Source organism: Amblyraja radiata, chromosome 27 (assembly GCF_010909765.2).
Source record: "Amblyraja radiata isolate CabotCenter1 chromosome 27, sAmbRad1.1.pri, whole genome shotgun sequence".
Lineage (NCBI taxonomy): Eukaryota > Metazoa > Chordata > Chondrichthyes > Rajiformes > Rajidae > Amblyraja > Amblyraja radiata.
Window position 1 is genome coordinate 25,028,823 of NC_045982.1, and position 19,680 is coordinate 25,048,502.

Here is a 19,680-nt window from a genome sequence, read left to right on the forward strand (position 1 = left end):
AAAAACTACTGCTTACCTTTTTCTTTCCCAATGAGCCAATGAAATTCACCGGTCAGCACCGGCTACAACCAACAAGAACCTCCGTGAACCTTCCAGAACCTTCAACCTCCTGGCAACCCATTAGGACCTCCTCGCGACCCACCTACGGCTTGAGAATTCTCGCTACTGTCCAAGGCGGCTTCATTCTAGTCCATTCTAGTCTAGTCCTTCATTCTAGTCTAAATTGGACCATAATGTCCCAATTTACTATTGTGTGGTGTCTTTTTAAATTGCTGTTTCTTTTTTTACCCCCCACAATTATGTAATTCTGATTCTGTTCCATTCTGTTTTGTAGTTTTTTGCACAATCCGCAAGCATTGCCACTTTTCATTTCACTGCACATCTCATATGCGTATGTGGTGAATAAACTTGACTTGACTTGACTTGACTTGACTAATGAGGCCAGGACTAGTTTCCAGAATGCGGGTGCTCATCATGACCGTGAAGGCGACTCCCTGGCAATCACCCGCGAACATGTGGCGACCATGTGGCATAGTCTCCTACAGTTGCCTAAAAAGTCACCTAAGTGGGACAGGCCCATTAGAATTCACATTTACCTTGTTGGCCAAAGATACTAAATGTCCTCTTTCAGCCTTCCTGATATTTACACACAGAGTAATCCACCATTGCTTATTCCACTCTAAGGTTTTGTTTGATCGCAGCTGCTTACACTTGATGCATGCCTCCTATTTTCTGACCAGTGCCTCATTATCCCTCATCTGCCAGGATTCCCCAATCAGAACATAAACCAACACAGCACAGGTAAAGGCCCTTCGGCCCATAATGTTCATCCTGAACACGGTGTTAGGATAAACTAATCTTATCTGCCTGCATGTAGTGCCTATCCCTCCATTTCCTACAGATCCATGTGCCTATCTAAAAGCCTGTTAAACAACACTATCTCATCTGCCTCCATCACCACCTCTGACAACACCAACAATCACCCTCCACTCACAGTGTAAAATACTTTCAACTTTGCCCCTCTCCTTAAAACTGATAGTATTAGTTCCCCCACTTACATATCAGTGACTTGCCCAGCACTTTTCCCACTGAGGTCCTGTGATGTCCTCTGATGAGTATGGCCATCTACATATTGGTTGAGAAAACATTCCTGGATGCAGTTAACTGGATTGGGGAACATAGGCCAATTAATGGTGATGTCTTGAGGACAGTCCGTACCAGGGTTGAGAAGTTGCTGGACGTCCTAAGGCATATGATGGTACATAAATCTCCCGATCTTAATTAGATATAGACAAGGACAATGTGGGAAGCAAGAGAAGAAATGGCAGGAAAACTTGATTGAGAGATATGAATCAACATTAGACATGGGTGAAGTGCCAGAAGCTGGAGGGGGAGGGGGGGGGGGGGGGTTGGGGGGGGGGGGGGGGGGGGGGGGGGGGGGGGGAGAGGGGGGGGGGGGGGGGGGGAGGGGGGGGGGGCTAATGTTTTCCTCTATTTAAGGGGCTGGAAAATCCTGAGAAATATAGATTAGTGAGCCTAACATCTGTGGAAAACAAGTTACTGGTGAGGATTCTGAGGGATTAGATACATATGGCTTTGGATAGACAAAGGTTGATTAGGGATAATCAGCATGGTTTTGTAGGTGGAAGAAAGTATCTTATGAATCCTTTTTGAAGAAGTTACCAAAAATGTTGACAAGGGCAAAGACATATACGTTGTCTATACGGACATCAGCAGGGCATTTGATAAGGTGACTCTGGAAGGTTAAATGTCAGGGGACCCAAGGTGAGCTAGTCAAATTGATTGAGAAAAAGCGAGTTCAGTATCTCGATAAACGCAAGGAATTATGGGATTTGTCAAAGGTCATCGAGATTTAAAAGAAGCGAATGCAGCGCTGTATAAACTGTGAGTACATTTTCGGTCTGTTTTGTTCTTCTTTGAATCTTATATTGGTTATGGCTGACCCAAATTACGATGATGTTTCACTGGATGATTTTCTGCAATGGAAAGTCGAAGCTTTGAAGCATTTTTTAGCAGACAGGCGGTTGAAAAATAACTTGCTTCTCTTGCTTACGCCGCATCGTACACGAAGAAGCCCGTGCTACCGACCGCTGACCTCCCACATCCATCGTCGAGCTGTCAAGTCATCTTGCCAGTTATGATGAGGCTAACCAGCCAGCCACTTCACTGAAGTCTCGCCTGCTTAGCGACTACAAAGAAGGCAAGGCCTATAGCCATTTTGATTCAAGATGGCTGAAAGAAATCTTCTTTCACAACTTTACCCACACATGTACATGCAGAACTCATTCAGAAGTCAACAAACAAGTCAACAATAAAAAATGGTTGTTATTCATCGACACAATCTCACTCACTTACCGAAGCATATAGCAATAAAACCACCAAAATCATTGTGGTTTTGTATAAATTAACCATAAATACTCCTAGTTAATAGTTTTGAAAGCAGTATTTTCTTACCTCGAAGAAGTAAAACTGGAAAATACATATGAAACGCAGGTCCATACAAACACAGTAGCTCCGTTGGCGAGAATGTTTATCCCGGATGACCCATGACCTGGGCATGTGCAGTTGTAATATCGAACTCGCTTTTTCACTTAGTTTAAGGAAGCAGAGGATGATGGAACAGTTTTGTTTCTCGGACTGAAGACCTGTGACTAGTAGTGTGCCTCAACGATTGGTGCTGAGCCCATAGCTGTATGTGGTTTACATCAACAATTTTCAATTGGATTGCGTAAAGTAAGTTTACAGGTGACACTAAAGTGGGTGGTATTATAGATAGTGAAGATGGTTATTAAAAATTACGCTTAAAATGTGGATTGCAAGTATGTTGGACACCGCTCATCTTGAGGAAATGCGATTCCTCCTAATGGATAAATCAGACCAATTCATAACGAGTTGGTCTCCATTCATCGTTTTTTTGGAATCATATGGTGCAACACAATTGTAAAAAATAACTGTTTCAGGACTGGACGAGGGTTGGTCAAGACTATAAATAATGATCTCCTCTTTTTTTCTTTTCTTTTCTTTTCTCTATTCTCTCTCTCAACTTTCTTCATTTACTCGTTTTCTTTTTTCACACACTATATATTTCACATCTTTCTATCCTTTACTATCTAACTTCTTTTTCTTATTCTAATCTTTTTTCAGTGTAACAAAAAAAAAAAAAGAAGTTGTACATAAAATGTATTATGAAAATATATATTAGGCACTTTGGTGCCATATGACTGTACTTACTTCTAATAAAATAAAATATTAAAAAAAAAAAAAAAAAAAAAAAAAAAATTACAGCAGGGTCGTGATCAGCTAAGTGGACTGAGGAATGTTTAGTGGAGTTCAACGTAGATAAGAGCAAGGTGTTGCTTTTTATGAAGTCAAATCAGGGCAGGACCTTGAAAGTGAATGGCAGGCCCAGGGAGTGTTGTTGAGCAGTGGGATTTAGGAGTGAAGGTACATAGTTCCCTGAAATTGTTATCACAGGTGTATAACATGGTCAAGAAGGCTTTCGGTACAACACCCTTCAGATGTACTACACATGTGTGAGGTCACATTTGGTGCATTGTCTTTGTCACCCAGTTATAGGAAGGTTGTCATTAAGCTTGGAAAAGTGCAGAGAAGATATGAGGAGGATGAGCAGGCCAGGACTTTATGCCTTGGTGTGCAGAATGCTGAGGGCTGATTTTATAAAAGTGTATAATGTCATGAATGGAATAGATAGGGCAAATGTACAGTCTTTTAGACACAGTAGGGTAATCAAGAACCAGGGGACATAGGTTTAAGGTGAGAGGGTAGGATGAAAAGAAACCTGAGGGGCAACGTATTCTCACTGAGGGTGGTGGGAATTTTGGATAGAAAGATGGATAGGGAAGATGGATATGGAAGGTATAATGGGATATGGGCCAAATGCAGGCAGGTGGGACTAGTGTAGACAGGGCATCTTGGTTAGCATTGACAAGTTGGACTGAAGGGTATGTTTCTGTGCTGTATGATGCGATGACTCATGACTCCAAGTTGTGCCCACTCATTCACTCATTGGACACTTTCCCATGGGATGAATCGAGGAAGTAACCAAACTTCTTTACATGTATTCCAGGAATCAGCTGTCAGCGGTCCTGACCACAACCTCATGGCAAGCATCCAATACATGTACGTGCACTTCTCCCTCTCAACATGAAGTTGTGTCACAGATCAGAGCCACAGTGGGGTAGGGAAGATAGCTCTGATCGGGCGGGGGAGGTGAACTTCATCACCTCCCCCGCTCACTCCACTCCCTCTCCCTCATCACCTGATGCTGACTGATGTCAGCACACAGATCAATGGCAGCTCTCTGAGTATTGGATGGCAGCAGAGTTTGCTCCACCCCCTCAGTTCCATCCTACGATTGGCAGTGACTGGGTTCAGCAGAATATAAATTGCAGCATCTTGTGCCCAGGGTATTGGACCCCCCCTGTGGTGAAACCGGCTTGTTGGAGACGGACACAGTGAGTACCAGAGGGACTGTTTGTGTGTTGCTGACACACGGACTGGCTGCTGGTTCTCAGTTTCAATGGATCGACAAGTGAAATGAAATGAATTGGGAATTCTTTGTTTTAACAGGTTGGAGACAGGATGAAGCCCTTCGCAACAATTGTGCTTGTGATGTGCATTTACCTGTCAGGATCGGACAGTGCAGGTTTGTATGAGATTTACGTGTAGGTTTGGAGAGTGTGTGTCTGTACTGACCATGATGTCAGTCTGAACTAATCCCATCTCCCAGCACAGTTTGAACTAATCCCATCTCCCATCTATTCCTCGATGTGCATGTGTCTGTCTAAATGCCCCTTAAACACTGCTATTGTATCTGTTTCTACCATCACCCCTGGCAGTGTGTTCCAGGCACCCACCACTGTGGAAACAGGAACTTGCCTTTCACATCTCCTTTTAACTTGATCCCTCTCACTATCAATCTGTGCCTTCTGCTACTTGTCATTTCCACCCTGGGGGATAAAACAGACTCTGACTATCTACACTAACTATGCTGCCTGTCATTTTGTACTTCTACAGTTTGCCCCTCAGCCTCCAACACTCCAGACAAAATAATCCATGTTTGTCCCACCTCTCCTTGTACCGAAGGTGCTCCAATCCAGGTAAACTCTTCAACACTCTCTCCAAACCTGCCAGTCTTCAGATGCCACTCTGTCTCTCACATTAAAATAAAACATCATTTTGCAAATCACTGCTCACTAGCGACCTTGTGTTCCATCTCAGATGGCAAAGTGAGATTTAAAATGTTTACTCTTCAATTTTACAGGATTGTATGGAAAATCAGTGAAATTCCAAACCGAGACAGACAACAGCTTCGTCAGGTTGAATGCACATGATTTCACCGGATTGACCGCCTTTACTGTCTGTTTCAGGGCAGGCACTGAAAATACTTACCAAAGTTTGTTCTCCTACGCTACAAGCTCTTCCGCCAACGAACTACTGATTTGGCAAGAAACTAAAACACAACTCTGGCTGTATTTAGGAAGTTATGAATATAAGTTTTACATCCCAGAAATGAATTATTTACCGAGACACATCTGTGTGACCTGGGAGTCTAAAGGGGGTGAGATAATAATCTGGGTCAATGGGAGATGCCATGTACGGGAGGTTCATGTAAAGGGTCAGGTTGTGAAAGGGTCTGGTGAATTTATTCTAGGTCAGGACCAAGACTCAGTTGGTGGAGGTTTTGACGCCAGTCAGTCATATGTCGGAGAGATAACTGATGTTAATATGTGGGATCGTGTTCTAAAACCCAATGAGATTACGTTGATCAGTCAGGTTTGTTTCAATGCTGGAGGGAACATCATTGATTGGGGATCAACAACATTTACAACAGGAGGGAACGTCATATTTAACACCAATAATAATTGTACACTTTAAATGTTTTGGCTCCAAAAGGCATTTAAATGTGCAGAGGAGAACACAATGTCCTCAAACTACTCTTGCTGAACATGACCTCGCTTTGCGATCTTTCCTCTCTAAACCAGATCAGTGGTAGAAGCACTGATGTTGATTCCTGATTAAAGAGCTGTTTATGTCGGGGTAAGGGACAACTCACTGTCCTTCCAGTTTCTCATCACCGACAGGGTAATGGCTTCCAACTCAGTACACAAGAGTCTCGGCCATTCTCCGTCACACATTGAGAGAGGGATGGGGAGTGGGGAACCATGGTGATGTCTACAGGGATCAGCAGGGTGTAAACCCCAGGGCACTGCCCCACACACTGACCCTTGACTGAAGTCCAGGGACTGCCCAGAACAGACAAGTCCATCCTCTTTAACCAGACTCCCCTCCTCGTCCATTCTGCTGGAGCCCTTCCTCAAATCCCACTGGGAACAAGAAAGCACCAGGGGCACGGGGGTGGTGGTGATGGGCAGACACGGACTGTGGGAAAGTCCCTGTGGTGGAGGCTGATCCTGCCTTGATTTAGATTGTGCTGATTGGAATTATTACTGTCTCTCTCTGTATTACCCTCTGGATTTCACATTGTTTGTTACACCAAGGGTTGGAAAGCTCACAATGTGTTCTGTGCTTCTAGTAATTATGATTGAACTGTAACATTACAGTTTCATCAGCTTAATAAACGAGCATCAAAACAACAAAGATCTTGTCTAAGAAATGACTCTGTGTGTGTGTGTGTGTGCGTGTGTGTGTGTGCGCGCGCGCGTGTGTGTGTCTGGTCTACAGTTAACACAGTGCATTCTCAGTGTCCATCACTAAATTGATTCAAGCCAGCCCAGTGTGGAGCTGATCTGTTGACAATAAAATCGCTTTAGGCTGAGGGACGATGAAACAAACAGGGTGAATGTGAATCCGTGGGGAACAGGGGAGAACTTCACTGGCTAGTATCAGTTGTTGCACCATGCTGGCTAACGGAGGCCATTATCGCCCAATAATTGCTGCCCCCAAGACATTCTGACATCCTGTGATACCACCATTGCCGAGATCTCCAAATCCACATCCCAGGGTCCACACTGACCAAAGCACTATTGCAACTGGCCTCATAAATCAAGAGAGTGTCTCCTCCAGCAGCCACGTGTTGCAGTGGGCCCTGGCTGGCTGATCACAACTTACAGATCATACACAAAGATGGAGCTATCAGCAACTGCTTGGTTTCACAATGTCCACCACATGCAACGTACACTCTGCACTCACAAAGGTCAAACCCATCCCACCTTGAAGAAGGTTGTCAAAAATTGCAGCAAGATCTTGATAATTTCGCCAGGTGGGCTGAGGAATGGTTGATGGAATCTAATGCAAGAAATGTGAGCTGTTGCATTTTTGGACCAACACTGTGAAGGGTAGGGCTTGGGCGAGTGTTGTAGAGCAGAGGGATCTAGGAGTGCAGGTACATACCTCCTTGAAAATGGCGTTTCAGGTAGATTGGTTGGTCAAAAAGGCTTTCGGCACTTCATCAGTGAGGGTATTGAGTATAGAAGTTGGGAAGTCATGTTGCAGTTATATAAGGTGTTGGTGAGGCCACATTTCTAGAGTATTGTGTTCAGTTCCGGGCACTGTGTAATAGGAAAGATGTTGTCAAGCTGGAAAGCGTGCAGAGAAGATTTACAAGGATGATGCCAGGAGTGGAGGGCCTGAGCTATAGGGAGCAATTGAACAGGCTACGACTCGATTCCTTTCAGCATGTGAGAATGAGGGTGATCTTATAGAAGTGTACAAAATTGTGTGTGGAATAGATTGGGTCCACTCACAGAGTCTCTTACCCAGAGGAGGGGAATCGATAACCAGAAGACATAGGTTGAAGGTGATTGGGGGGTTTGGCAGGGGGAAGATCTAATGGAAACTTGAGGGGTAACTCTTTTACACAATGGGTGGTGGGTATATGGAATGAGCTGCCGGAGGAGATAGTTAAAGCAAGTACTATCGCAACGTTTAAGAAACATTTAGACCGGCATATGGATAGGATAGGTTTAGAGGGATATGGGCCTAACACAGGTAGGTGGGACTAGTGTTGGTCGGTGTGGGCAAGTTGGGCCAAAGGGCCTGCTTCCATGCTATATTTCTCTGTGAAACAGAAGTGGAACATTATTGGTGTGACTTCAGCTGGAGGTACACCAACAGGATTGGTATCCCACCACGGCAGTGTCTGAAATATAATGATGCAGCCCCAGAGTTATCAGACTGAGGACATACATGGGATGTGAAATAACACACGCTATGTTTTTGGCTCCAGTGGTGGAAACAGGACCAGCAAGGTTACACGGGGAAACAGCTCCCTCTATTGTCATAAGATGACAATGTTCTCTAAGTGAGCTGAGCGGCAACTTGAAAACAAGCTGATCAGCCAGATACTCATGAAAGACCAACACGAGGAACTGCTTCAGATTCACAGTCACACAGCACTGAAACAGGCCATTCAGCCCACCTTACCCATGTCAACCAAGATGGCACATCTATGCAAATCCCAGCTGGCCACGTTTGACCCATATCCCTCTAAACCTTTCCTATCCATGTACATGTGCAAATGTCTTTTAATTCTACAATAAAACTCTCATCTTGTTATCTTCCGGTTTGAGATGTTTTTACATTTGCGCAAAAACAGTACGCAATACGCTACAATTTTTTGCCACCTTACTCACCGTTGTTCTGTGCTGCAAATGCACCAAGTTTTATTCCGATTGGTGGTATATTTTTAAAGTTATTATGCCACTTTCAGGAAATGATGTACCTGCACTCTGCTCCACACCATTCTCCAGGGTGTTCCCATTCACTGTGGAGTTTGTCAAAGTTCACAATGGGATATAGATCAGCCACAGAAATGGGAAGAATAATGGCACATGGAGTTTAATTTGACTAACTGTGAGAAGTTGTGTTTTGGGAGGTCAAATGTGATGAGAAAGTATACAGTTGATGACAAAACCCTTAGCAGCATTGATTTACAGAGGGTCTTGGGGTCCAAGTTCTTAACTCATTGAAAGTGGCAACACAAGTACATAGTGTGGTAAAGAAGGCAAATGGTATGCTTGCCTTCATTTGTTGGGGCATTGAGTAGAAGGCTCAATCGTATTCAATGCAATAGAATTTTATTTCTCACTTGGACCAAGGAACAGTGAAATTAATTTTTATATACAGTTCAATACAAGTATCACTACATGTAAGCTCTCAAATACATCTTAGATAATCATCTCAAATAAAGTACACGTATAGTAGTAATACACTGAGACAGTACACAGAGTTGCCAGATTTGGTCCCCATTTTCAAGTCCAGGTTGTTATAGATGTAGCTCAGGATGTAATGATGGAGCTGTAGGACTTTGTTTGCTGCATTGGGAGTAACCAAATCCATTTTACAAGAGGGTAACCAGGAAGAAGGTAGGATCGCTCAATGATAAAAGAGGAAATACGTGCTTGGATCAGAGGATGTTGGTGCTGAGAGGGTTTAAGGGATGGGAACTGTAAATAAGCAAACTGTACAATCTGGAGTTCAAGATCATCTTTAATCGGTACCCATAGTATAGCAGTACAGCAGGTTGTTAGTTCATCGTTACCGCTTCCAAGAATGACCAGTATAGGAAGTAGGTGTTAGTATGAATCATACAGTACGGTGGGGTTAGTGATGCTATTTCTACTATGATTGGTTCACATGCAATAACCAATCTACATCCTTCCCCGTAAAGAGCGAATATAGTTAAACACACATGCAGTTAGAATTCAAACATACTCTCCATATCTGTCTGGACGTCTACTAATACGGCCCAAACGCGTACGGACCAACCCCTCTCCCTCTTCGCCAGAAAAGTTAGAGGGAGGCGGTGAACCCAGAAGTGAGAAAGCAGCGGGGGACACGTGATGACGACAGGGAGAACAAGCGGGAGAGGTAGTTTTGTTGTTAGTCATAGCCACCAGACGTGGTGGAGTAAGGGACATGCTGGAACTAGTGGTGGCCGGGTGTATATCCCTGCCTTGAAACAGAACCCTCTGTAAATTAATCCTGTTAATAGTTTTGCTATTAAACATGTTTTTTTATATTTTCCCCTCACATTCAAGGTCAACCCGTGGAAAGCAGTTGGTCCCGACAACATCCCAGGACGGGTGCTCAAGGAATGTGCGGATGAGTTAGCAGATGTGCTAACAGACATCTTCAACATCTCACTTAGTCAAGCCATTGTCCCCACATGCCTCAAAACTTCCACAATAATCCCAATAGCAAAGAAATCAGTTGTGGCCTGCCTAAATGATTACCGCCCTGTCGCCCTGACCCCCATAGTAATGAAGTGCTTTGAACGCCTGGTTAAACCTCACATTACTGCCAGCCTCCCCTCATCGTTAGACCCCCTCCAGTTCGCCTATCGCCCCAAACGTTCTACAGAAGATGCCATCTCTACTACGCTGCACACAGTACTCACTCATCTGGAAAACAAAAACACCTACGCCAGAATCCTGTACATTGACTCCAGCTCAGCCTTTAACACCATCATCCCACAGAGACTTGTGGAGAAACTAACCCTGCTGGGCCTCAACACCACCCTGTGTCACTGGATCCTGGACTTTCTGACCGCAGAGAGACCATAGTCAGTCCGTGTTGGCAAGAACACCTCAGGCTCGATCACGCTGAGCACCGGCTCCCCTCATGGCTGTGTGCTCAGCCCGCTGTTGTTCACACTGCTCACACATGACTGTGCTGCTAGATTCAGGGACAACAGGATTATAAAATTCGCAGATGACACCACAGTGGTGGGACTCATCAGTGGAGAGGATGAAACAATGTACAGGGAGGAAGTGAAACAACTAGTGGACTGGTGCGGCAACAACAATTTAGAATTAAATGTAGACAAAACAAAGGAGATGATTGTCGACTTCAGGAGGTCGCAGCCCAAACACATACCCCTCAATATCAGTGGCACCACGGTGGAGAGAGTGGAGAGCATAAAGTTCCTCTGAGTGCAAATCACAGACAGTCTCACCTGGTCCAGGAACATCACTGGGATTGTCAAACGGGCCCATCAGCGACTGCACTACCTGAGGAAACTCAAACAGGTCTCACTTCCCACCAACATCCTCAGGACTTTTTACAGGGGCACGGTGGAGTCTGTACTCACGTACTGCATGAACACGTGGTACTCCAACTGTAACTGCTCAGACAGGAAGTCTCTGCAGAGGGTAGTGAGGGGAGCAGAGAGGATCATTGGTGTCTCGCTACCCTCGGTACAAGAACTGTTCCAGAGCCGCTGCCTGAAAAAAGCTCTGAGAATAGCTCAGGACAAACTGCACCCACTCCACACACATCTAGATCTCCTGCCATCAGGAAAGAGATACAGCAGCATCAAAGCCCGGACAACCAGACTGCTAAACAGCTTCCTTCCACACGCTGTGAGACTGCTAAACAGTCACTCCACCTGATTCTGCTACTTTTGCACTGACAATTTAATAACTGGCACTGAGTAATAACTCTGGCACTGGCTCAGGCCACTTAAATCAGCTGCCCTGGACATTTTATGACTGTTTTTTTATTTGTATTTTTTTACTTGTATTTTAATGTTGCTTTTTTTACCTGCACTTTTTAAAAAACTATTCGTACTGTTTTTATCAGGAACTGGATTGTTTTTTATTTATGCGTGAAATGTTTAAGTTTTTATGTGCGATGCTCCGGTATTCCCTGGGAAACGTCTTCTCATTTTGCACTGTACAATTGTTACTTTGCATGATGACAATAAAAGGATGATAATGATTAAAGTCCAACAGCTCACACTTGCTTAAATTAACCTTCATCTGCCATTTATCTCCCCTTTTCTGTAGTTGGTTTGTATACTGCTGTCTACTTCCTCACAGTATACCACTCCAACAATCTTGGTGTTGGCTGCAAACTTATTAACAAACTCATCCACAATTATGTCCATGTCATATACATCACATACAACACAGGATCCAACATAGTCTCTACAAACTTCAGTGGCCACAAACCACGCCAGATAACGCCCTTTCACCACAACGCTTTGACTTCTATGAGTGATTTAGTACTGAATCCATATGAGCAATTCATCGTGAATCATGTGTATCTTAATCTTCTGGATCAGTCAACCGGGCGATACTTTATTAAATGCCTTTCTGGTCCACGTTGACACCATGTACTGCACTACCCTCATTCATCACCTTTATGATTTTCTCAAAACGCTTGATCAAGTTACTAAGATATGACCTGCTGTGTACAAAGCCAGTGTACAAAGACTGTCCACAATTAGCCATTGCCTACGCTAAATTATGTCCAATAGCTTCCCTGCCACTGACATGAGGCTAACTCACCTATAATTCATCTGATTATCTCTACTTTATTTCTTAAACAAAGGTACAACATTGATAATGCCTCATTCATCCAGGACCTCACCTGTGATTAGAAAAGATGCAAAAACCTTCACCAAGGCCCCTGTAATCAGTTCATTTTAAAATCTCCATCTCCATCTTGATCACCAACAGCCCTTGTATATTAGCGTTGCCCACATTGATTTTACAATCCTTCATGTCCTTTCCCTCAGTGGATAAAGATGCAAAGTACTTGTTTATTACCTCGCTTACATCTGGCTCAGATACAAATGTCTTCCTTTATCCTTGAGTGGTTCTACCTTCTCCCTGGTAACTCTCTTATTTTAAGGCATGTATAAAAACCCCTTTGATTTTTATTAATCTGACTCGATGAAGAGATATTTCATGGTCCCTTCTGGCCCTTCTACCTCGATGGAGATGCGATTTTTCTTTGTGTCGCATCCCCGCGGCCTAACAACGGGAGTGGTGCAGCCTTTCCTGAAGACTGGCCAGGTGCTTCAAGCCGCAGGTGCGGCATGGACTTACCATCCTTTGCTGAGGATCACCAGGGAAAGTGCCCTGAACACGGGGCCTGTGGACTTTAACACTGTGAAGCAGCAGTCTCCAGTAAAAAGAGGCCGACTCAGGAGCTCCATGCCACCGAGTGTTCCGATCCATCCCGACGCTGGAGTTTCCATCATACCGACGCGAGGGCTTGAACATCGGACCGTCGACAACGGCAAGTGCTGAGCGATCAAAGGTCCTGACCACAGGTGAACAAAGGAGAAAGATGACTGAACTTTATTGCCTTCCATCACAGTGAGGAATGTTGATCTCACTGTGGTGGATGTTTATGTTAAATTTTATTTTATGTGACTGTGTGTATTGCTTTTCACTTAGTATGGCTGCATGGTAACTCAAATATCACTGGTGCATATAATTGATGCATGTGACAATAAACGCAAACTTGAACTTATAAACAGTTCTTTGAACTCTTTCCGCCTTGCTGTATATTCCTCGAAGACCTTGTCTGACTTCATTTAATTAATCCTGACATTTACTTCCTTTTTCTTTTTGATTAAATTTACAACCTATTTGGTCATCCAAGGTTCCCTTACCTTGCCATCTTTATCCCTCCTTTCTGGAACATGGCAGTTCTGAATTCTGATTAGTCGACTTCAAATGCCTCTCACATGTCAGATATGGACTTACCCAATAACAACTGTTCCCAATTTACTCTCCCCACCTTCAGCGTGATAACATCGTGATCTACCTTACACCAGTTTAGTGCCTTCCCACAAGATCCAGATTTGCTTCTATTCAAAGCAATCAGATGGAGTTGTGATCACTATCTCCAGCGCGCTACACCTGATACCAGCCAGTGGAGTTCTCCCCAGTTCCCGACGGATCCACATTTACCTGGGCTGTTTCATCATCTCTCATTCTAAAGTGATCTTACTGTCAGCAGATCAGCTCCACACTGGGCTGTGCCATAAATTGCTATTTTAATATAGCATACTATTTTACTTAGGAGTCACATGAGTGATTCCGTGAAGAACCCCGCCAGTCCGCATACGCGTCATTCGTCTGACGCATGGCGCAGCAACCAATGGGAGGTGCATCGCTCCTCCAGCGGTAAGTTTTAAAAGCCTCAGGTAAGTGTCAAATGTAGTCAGAGGTTGTATTCTGCGCTTGATAATTCTTGTGTTCAGGAGGCAAGTCCAAGCATGGAGAAATCGTTGAGAGCAAGGCGAGCCGTTGCGAAATTAGCTAAAGAACGCGAGAGTGCGGGTAGCTGCCTAGTTCATCTACTGAGTCGCTAACGGTAAGACCAACGACTGCAGACTTGGTGTCTGAGAGCACCATGACTGCCCCTGTGGGGCGCAAAGCCACTAGAAAGTCTGCACGGCCGATAGACTCGGACGAGTCGGGCCGGGAGGGTTCCCCTCTGGGAATGGATACCGTGTTTGGTCGGTTATCCAGGATGGAGCTCCTAATGGAGAGGATGCTCCACCATGATACACTCCAGCAGGAGGAGATGTGTCATCGCCACCTCTCCAAGAGCCCGCGCCAGCGGCACCTTCTACAGGGCTGCTTAATGTCTCCCTCTTGAAGGAGGAGAGCATAACGGGTCAGTATGATTCTGACGCCGAGTCTGTGGGTTCAGCAGTGGAGGCTACCCCAAGGGATGAAGGGCACCAGTCACAGGTACCATTCCTGGCAACAAGATTTGCCATCCCAACAGACTCAGGAGAGCCGCTGGGTGAAGAGTTGGCTGCGAGTATTAATTTCTTGGCCTCACACCACCTTCAGGAGCTGACCATGGATGAAACGGCCAAAAAGTATGACACCCCGGTTAATTGTATCCTGCTTAAAGTGCCGGCAGTAAACCACGCCATCTGGGGCCATATGGGCGTAGGCATCAGTACGCAGGAAATTAGGCTGCAAAGGGTGCTGAAGCTGCTCGCTTCCGGCATTACGTCGTTCGGCAGGTCGGTGGATGGTGGGCACCTGACTGATGTTCAGCAGGATGCCCTGGCTCTCATGTGCAATGCGCACTTTGAGATAAACTGCCTGAGAAAGAGCACCATCTGCCCAACCATCAACCCGAAGTTCGCTGCTCTGTGTAAGCCTAGCAACATCCAGCCACCAAATCTGCTGTTTGGGGAAGACCTCGCAAAACAGGTGAAGGAGTTGGATGACGAGGCAAAAACCATCGGGCTCATTAAGGAGCCAATGACCAGCAGAACCCTTCGGAGGCAGTACCCCTACAAGCGGTTTGCTGAAACCGGGTCCGGTCAAGGACTAAGCCGGCCATTCAATGTGCGCAGCTGACGCACTCGAGCAGGAGCACGGGCAAACATGCCTTTTCCCACCAGAACCAGAGGACAGAGAATTCCACCAGTAACCATGGAGGTAGGTGGGTCTGGTTCTTGTCGAAACATATTGAGTGAGATTCACCTACCAGTTGGGGGGAGATTACACTGGTTTCTGAAAGAATGGTATGGGATAACATCAGGTTTATTTATACTGCACAGTATACAAGGGTTTCGAATTGAATTATTTCCCAATTTGTGTCCACCCACACAGCATACATTGAGGCGGGCATTCATTTTCTCACAAAAAGAGAATTTGGAAGTTCAAGCTGAAATTGAAAAATTATATATAAAAGGGGTGATTGAGAGTTTATCAACCTCACCAATTTGTGTCAAATATTGTTCCTAGGCCAAAGAAGGGTGGTGGGAGTCGAATTATCCTGGACCTGACAAGCCTTAATCCTTTTGTGCAGTATAAACATTTAAAAATGGAAACATTTGCTAATGCCAAACAATTGGTTTCCAGAGGATGTCATATGGCATGTATAGATCTAAAGGATGCATATTACTCAGTGCCTGTTCATACGGATCATCGGAGGTATTTGAAATTTAGCTGGATGAGGCAATAATGGCAATTTAAAGCACTGCCTAATGGGTTAACCTCAGCTCCTAGATTATTTACAAAGCTGCTAAAACTAGTACTGGGGCTACTCCAGGTTCATGGTCATATTGTAATGGCTTATTTGGATGATATCTTAATAATTGGAAAGACCCGGGAGGCAGCTGAATTATCTGAATTATCTCATGGTTGAGAGATTGGGGTTTCTCATTCATCCAGCTAAATCAAAATTGATACCAGTTAAAGTTATTGATTATTTGGGATTCACTGTTAATTCAACTCACATGTCAGTGATTCTGCCCAAGGGCAAGAGATTAGATTTAAGTGAAGGCTGTAACAAGCTCATGAGGGAGCAACAACCTTCAATTAGACATGTGGCCAGCTTGATTGGCAAATTAGTGGCTGCCTTTCCAGCTGCACAGTATGGACCTTTGCATTACCAAAATTTAAAACGGGCAAAGGTACAGGCACTCAGGATACATGCAGGTCATTTCGACAGGCCATTGCCATTACCAGCTGAAGCTATTGCTGAAGTACAGTGGTGGATTAGGAACATTTCAAATTGCTCCAGCAAAATTCTGATTGAAGAACCTTCAGTTGTTTTACAGACTGATGTTAGTGCCCTAGGTTGGGGTGCTACTGATACCATCTCTAGCTGTGGAGGCAGATGGAATATGCATGAGGCATGTATTCTCCAATCACATGGAATTCATTATTTAGAGCTATTGGGAGCATTTTATGGACTTGAGGCTTATTGTACCACCATGCATCACTTACATGTTCAGCTTCAGATTGATAACACCACGGCAGTGGCGTATGTTAATCACATGGGTGGAATCAAGTCGGAATCTTGTGATAGATTGGCTAACCTTATTTGGCACTGGTGCATTCAAAGAAACATTTGGGTTTCAGCTGTCTACTTGCCAGGCAGATTCAAATTGGTGGCAGACACCAGGTCATGAAAATTCAATGACAACACGGAATGGATTTTGAAACATGATGTATTTAATGATATTGTTGTTCGGTAAGAGATGCCAGATATCGATTTGTTTGCATACAGACTCAATCACCAGTTACCGAAGTATGTTTCATGGGAACCAGACCCAGGGGCAGTAGCGGTTGATGCGTTCTTGCTACACTGGGGCAGAGTGTTTTTATATGCATTCCCCCCATCTGCCTGATCAGTCGGTGCTTGCTCAAGATCAAGCAGGACTCCGCCTCAGGAGTTTTGGTGGTACCCTCATTTCGGAGATAATAACACAGCCTATTATGGCGGTCCCAAAACGTAATGACCTATTAGTGCACCCTGTGACTGGGGATCAACACCCGTTGTATGATCGTATTAATCTGTTAATTTGCAGATTCTGAGTAGGCCATACCTGGGTCAGGCACTATCCAATCGTATCGTGGATGCCATCACATCGTCCTGGAGGGATAGTACCTAAAAGCAGTACATCTCTCATGTCAGGAAATGGGAGGAGTTTTGTTTACGTGGGAACATTAGATATCACACAGCATGCATCTCAGATGTGCTAGAATTTCTGTTCACGCTGTATTTTGATGAAGGGTTGAGCTATAGTGCCATCAATAGTGCCAGGAGTGCCCTGTCATCTAACTTATGGTTGTGGTCAGAACTACAGTCTGTAGGATCTCATCCGTTAATATCCCGGTTTATGAAGGGTGTTTTTAATTCCAATCCCCCCAGGCCCAGATACTCTGAAATCTGGGATGTGAGTGTGGTACTCACGCTGCTTCAACAGTGGGGTCCAGGACTTCCGGTGGCGCTATGGAGTAGGTGAGACTCGCGCCAGCTAGCTCCGTGAAAAAAAACGAAAAAACGGGGGGAAAAGACAGATCCTACATGCCGAGAACGGCACCGATTGTTTTGCAGTAGGCCCGTGACGTCATCAGGCGCCCGACACCGGCAGTATGTCGACTCAGCATACTCCCCCCAGGACAAAAACCGGCAAGACTAAAGAGGTAGGCCCAACTGAAGCCTCGGCCTCAGGTTTAACAGCATCCCGAGAAGACATCTCAAAGAAGAAGAAAAAGACTGAGATCGAAGAATTAAAAACGTTTCTTACGGAGGAACTTAAAAATCTTAGACAGAGCATTAAAGAAGAGCTGACATCTTTTAAAAAAGAAATTAAAGAACAAATTAAAGAAGATGTTACAGAGATTGTACACAAAGACCTTGAAGACTGGAAATTAGATATGGAAAGAAATATGACTCAAAATGTTGAAGAAGTAAATGAAAAACTGAATATGATGGAATCCAGATTTTATTCTAAACTTGAACCTATCTTCCAGACATTAAACCAACACCACAAGATTGTAAAAGAACTTGAGGAACTTGCTGAGACAAGCACCGCAACTACAAAACAACTCATCACTGAGAACCAACGCCTATCAAAGTTATTGCGTCAAATAACCGAAAAATGTACAGACTTGGAGGGACGACAGAGGCGTCAGAACTTAAGAATCGTGGGCATCCAGGAAGGCAGAGAGGGGACTCGTGACCCCCGTGAATTTGCTGCAGATGTACTGAAAACAATTTTGAACCTGGACCAGGCGCCATTACTTGCCCGAGCGCACAGAGTGCCGAGACGTCCCCCAAAGGTGGGCGACCCTCCAAGAATAATGATAGTAAAGGTCCAATATGACCATGTATTGGATGACATGATGAGGAAAATTGGCAAAAGCAGGAATCTTGTATATGAAGGAGACAAGATTAGCGTATTCAGAGATTATCCTGTGGAAGTTGCTAAGAAAAGAGCATTGTTCACAGAAACAAGAAGAATACTGAAGAACATAAAGAATCTGATATATGGACTGTTATACCCCGCAACACTAAGAGTTAGTTACGAGAAGAACGTACATGGTAAATTGTAGGGAATTGAAGAATGTAGGTGAACAGAGGGATCTGGGAATAACTGTGCACAGTTCCCTGAAAGTGGAATCTCATGTAGATAGGGTGGTAAAGAAAGCTTTTGGTGTGCTGGCCTTTATAAATCAGAGCATTGAGTATAGAAGTTGGGATGTAATGTTAAAATTGTACAAGGCATTGGTGAGGCCAATTCTGGAGTATGGTGTACAATTTTGGTCGCCTAAATATAGGAAGGATGTCAACAAAATAGAGAGAGTACAGAGGAGATTTACTAGAATGTTGCCTGGGTTTCAGCAACTAAGTTACAGAGAAAGGTTGAACAAGTTAGGGCTTTATTCTTTGGAGCGCAGAAGGTTAAGGGGGGACTTGATAGAGGTTTTTAAAATGATGAGAGGGATAGACAGAGTTGACGTGGAAAAGCTTTTCCCACTGAGAGTAGGGAAGATTCAAACAAGGGGACATGACTTGAGAATGAAGGGACTGAAGTTTAGGGGTAACATGAGGGGGAACTTCTTTACTCAGAGAGTGGTAGCTGTGTGGAATGAGCTTCCAGTGAAGGTGGTGGAGGCAGGTTCGTTTTTATCATTTAAAAATAAATTGGATAGTTATATGGATGGGAAAGGAATGGAGGGTTATGGTCTGAGCGCAGGTATATGGGACTAGGGGAGATTATGTGTTCGGCACGGACTAGAAGGGTCAAGATGGCCTGTTTCCGTGCTGTAATTGTTATATGGTTATATATGGTAAGAAGGAATACTTCTTCATCAAATACACGGAAGCATTTGAATTTGCCAAGAACATCGAGGACAAGATCGAAGTTTGAAAAATATTCAACACTTAACACCTACCTGGATACTGCTATCTCGCAGAGAAGATATGGAACTCTAAACTTTAAACTATTATATTTAAGAGTTGCCTAAAATTCGCAATAAGAATTGGGTAAATATCCTGCAACGGATATATAATACTTACATTTTAGTACTAACTTCTAACAACTATTAATAATCAAGAATACTAACTAACACTAACTATTGATAATAAGATTATTTAGATTATTTAAGAATT

At 44.2% G+C, this 19,680-nt stretch overlaps 1 protein-coding gene across 1 annotated transcript in view; it reads left to right on the forward strand.

Annotated features, from left to right (window-relative positions):
* Window positions 1-4,474: 4,474 nt before the first annotated feature.
* LOC116988637 (C-reactive protein-like) overlaps window positions 4,475-19,680 on the forward strand; it is a 124,734-nt gene continuing 109,528 nt past the window's right edge. Inside the window, exon 1 of the mRNA XM_033045524.1 lies at window positions 4,475-4,496. The gene's annotated coding sequence lies outside the window, so the exon portion shown is untranslated. The remainder of the gene's footprint in view (window positions 4,497-19,680) is intronic.